The sequence below is a fragment of the Zingiber officinale genome, chromosome 2A (genome assembly GCF_018446385.1).
Source record: "Zingiber officinale cultivar Zhangliang chromosome 2A, Zo_v1.1, whole genome shotgun sequence".
In the NCBI taxonomy this organism is placed as follows: Eukaryota; Viridiplantae; Streptophyta; class Magnoliopsida; order Zingiberales; family Zingiberaceae; genus Zingiber; species Zingiber officinale.
In genome coordinates this window covers 32750651-32753542 of record NC_055988.1, presented here as the reverse complement: position 1 = coordinate 32753542, position 2892 = coordinate 32750651, and the positions used below count along the sequence as shown (strand labels likewise).

Here is a 2892-nt window from a genome sequence, read left to right as displayed (position 1 = left end):
AGGGATGCTTGGCATCGCTGGCGGCAGTGAGGAGGGGGCTCAGACCTCACAGCGGCTAGGGCTTCGGCTTGGAGGTAGATTCCGGCCGAGAGGGGCGGCGGCGCATCCCGACCTCAGTGGCGGAGACAGGGAAGAAGAAAGGAAGAGGGAGAGGGAAGCAGCGGCGGTTTGCGGCGCCGATTAGGGCACGCGTGAGGGGAAGAGAAGGTGCAGGGGGTTTAGGGCACGTCGACAGAAGAGGAGAAGAAAATGAAACGAAGGAAATAAAATGAGAAAGAAAATATATAAATAAAAATCAACTTTTCCTCACTAAAACAGGGTATCCTAAACAAGCTTTTCTGGACCCCATTTTCATCCCCGTTAACTCGTCCGTACGAGCTCCGAAAAATTCCCGAAAAATTTCCAAAAATTTCGGAAAATTCCCTTATTAATTTTCGCCTATTTTCGATATTTTACATTCTCCCCCACTAATAAAAATTTTGTCCCCAAATTTCGTTTATCTACCATCAGCAAGAACTAAAACAGGTAATAATAATAAATGTTGAACGGTAAATTCAATCACATACCTCAAGTGAAAAATGGGGGTATCGAGCTCGGATAGTATCCTCGAGCTCCCAAGTAGCCTCCTCATCTGAATGATGCTGCCATCCGACTTCAACCAGCCGGATAGTCCTGTTCCGCAAATGAAGCTCCTTCCGGTCGAGAATCCGTACCGGAACCTCCTCATAAGTGACGTCAGGCTGAACTGAAACCAAGACATCTGTCAGCACATGCGTCGGGTCAGGTACGCATCTCCTCAGCATAGACACGTGGAATACATCGTGTACTCCTGCCAGGGATGGTGGTAGTGCCAGTCGGTAAGATACCGCTCCGATCCTATCCAAGATCTCGAAAGGGCCAATGTACCGCGGAGCTAGCTTACCTCTGAGGTCAACCTCTTCACCCCTTTCGTGGGTGAAACTCGTAGAAATACATGATCGCAAATGGAGAACTTTAAGAGTCTCCGACTCTGGTCAGCATAACTCTTATGGCAAAGCAGATCTACCAATCGATCCAGGAAAATCAGTCTTCCGAATCGCTAACGAGTGCGCGGATTTGGTTAATCGATCAACGATTACCATCACTAATGCACCGGATCCAATCAGAACTCCGAAGTTAAGCGTGCTTGGGCGAGAGCAGTACTAGGATGGGTGACCCCCTGGGAAGTGCTCATGTTGCACCTATTTTTATTGTAACGACCCGGCCCTTTTGGCCTCTTGGGCGGCTCTTGTGGCGACCCAACTGGCGACCCTTATGTCGTCGACCCATTTGGCGACCTCTAATGTCATCGACCGACGACCCTTTGGCCGTGTCGTTACTCACTAGGACTTTCCACCCCTGGTCAGTGAATTTTTGCCTTCCCCAAGATTCGAACTCTAGACCTCCAGGCTTAAGTACTAGAGTTTATGAATCCTGGTAACCAAGTGAGATGATCTCACTTGGTTACCAGGATTCATAAACTCTAGTACTTAAGCCTGGAGGTCTAGAGTTCGAATCTTGGGGAAGGCAAAAATCCACTGCCAATTAGAGGTCGCCAAATGGGACGACGACATAAGGGCCGCCAGTGGGCCGCCGCAAGGGCCGGCCAAGAGGCCAAGAGGGTCGGGTCGTTAATAAAAAGGCACCTTTTATTGTAACGACCCGACCCTCTTAGCTCATTTGGCGGCCCATTTGGCGACCTCTCATGTCGTCGACCGTCGGCCCTTATGTCGTCGGCCCATTTGGCGACCTCTAATGTTCGACCGACGACCCTTGGTCGTGCCGTTACTCACTAGGACTTTCCACCCCTGGTCAGTGGATTTTTGCCTCCCCCAGGATTCGAACTCTAGACCTCCAAGCTTAAGTACTAGAATTTATGAATCCTGGTAACCAAGTGAGATGATCTCACTTGGTTACCATGATTCATAAATTCTAGTACTTAAACTTGGAGGTCTAGAGTTCGAATCCTGGGGGAGGCAAAAATCCACTAACCAGGGGTGGAAAGTCCTAGTGATTAACGGCACGGCCAAGGGTCGTCGGTCGATGACATTAGAGGTCGCCAAATGGGCCGACGACATAAGGGCCGCCAATTGGGCCGCCACAAGGGCCACCCAAGAGGCCAAAAAGGGCCGGGTCGTTACATTAAAAGGCCCTAAACCCTCGGGTCATCGACCGTCGTCCCTTATGTCGTCGGCCCATTTGGCGACTTCTCATGTCGTCGACCGACGACCATTGGCCATGCCGTTACTCACTAGGACTTTCCACCCCTGGCAGTGGATTTTTGCCTCCCCTAGGATTCGAACTCTAAACCTCCAGGCTTAAGTATTAGAGTTTATGAATCATGGTAACCATGTGAGATCATCTCACTTGGTTACCAGGATTCATAAACTCTAATACTTAAGCCTGGAGGTTTAGAGTTCGAATCCTGGGGGAGGCAAAAATCCACTGCCAGGGGTGGAAAGTGTTGGGTTTTTCGGGTCGCGAAAACCGCTTTTCGCGTCGCGGAAACCCCGAATCTCCCTAGCCAACGGATCCGTGCGAAGAATAAAATTTTTCGAAAAACTACGAGTACGAGTTTACCTAGATCTACACTTAGATCTACAAGGGAAAAAGGTTATACCTTTGAAGCGAAGTCCTTCGCGTTCCCGCAAGTCCAAGGTACGCCGGATCTCGAAGTTGTCAACGTAGACAACTCTCTAGTGATATCCACACGAACAAGATGTGTTCTCTAACACACAAGGATGGATAAGAGAGCAGCACAAGTGTGCTAGCACTCTCTAGGGCTCTCGGGTAGGATTGGAAGAAGAAGAAAGGAAAAGAAGAGAACACACTCCTCTAAAATCTCTATGTGACTTTCACTAACCTTTCTTCTTG

The 2892-nt window shown here is 49.3% G+C and overlaps 1 pseudogene; it reads left to right on the top strand.

Annotated features, from left to right (window-relative positions):
* Nucleotides 1-1106: 1106 nt before the first annotated feature.
* On the top strand, nucleotides 1107-1223 carry LOC122044708 (annotated as a pseudogene).
* The last annotated feature ends 1669 nt before the right edge of the window (nucleotides 1224-2892 follow it).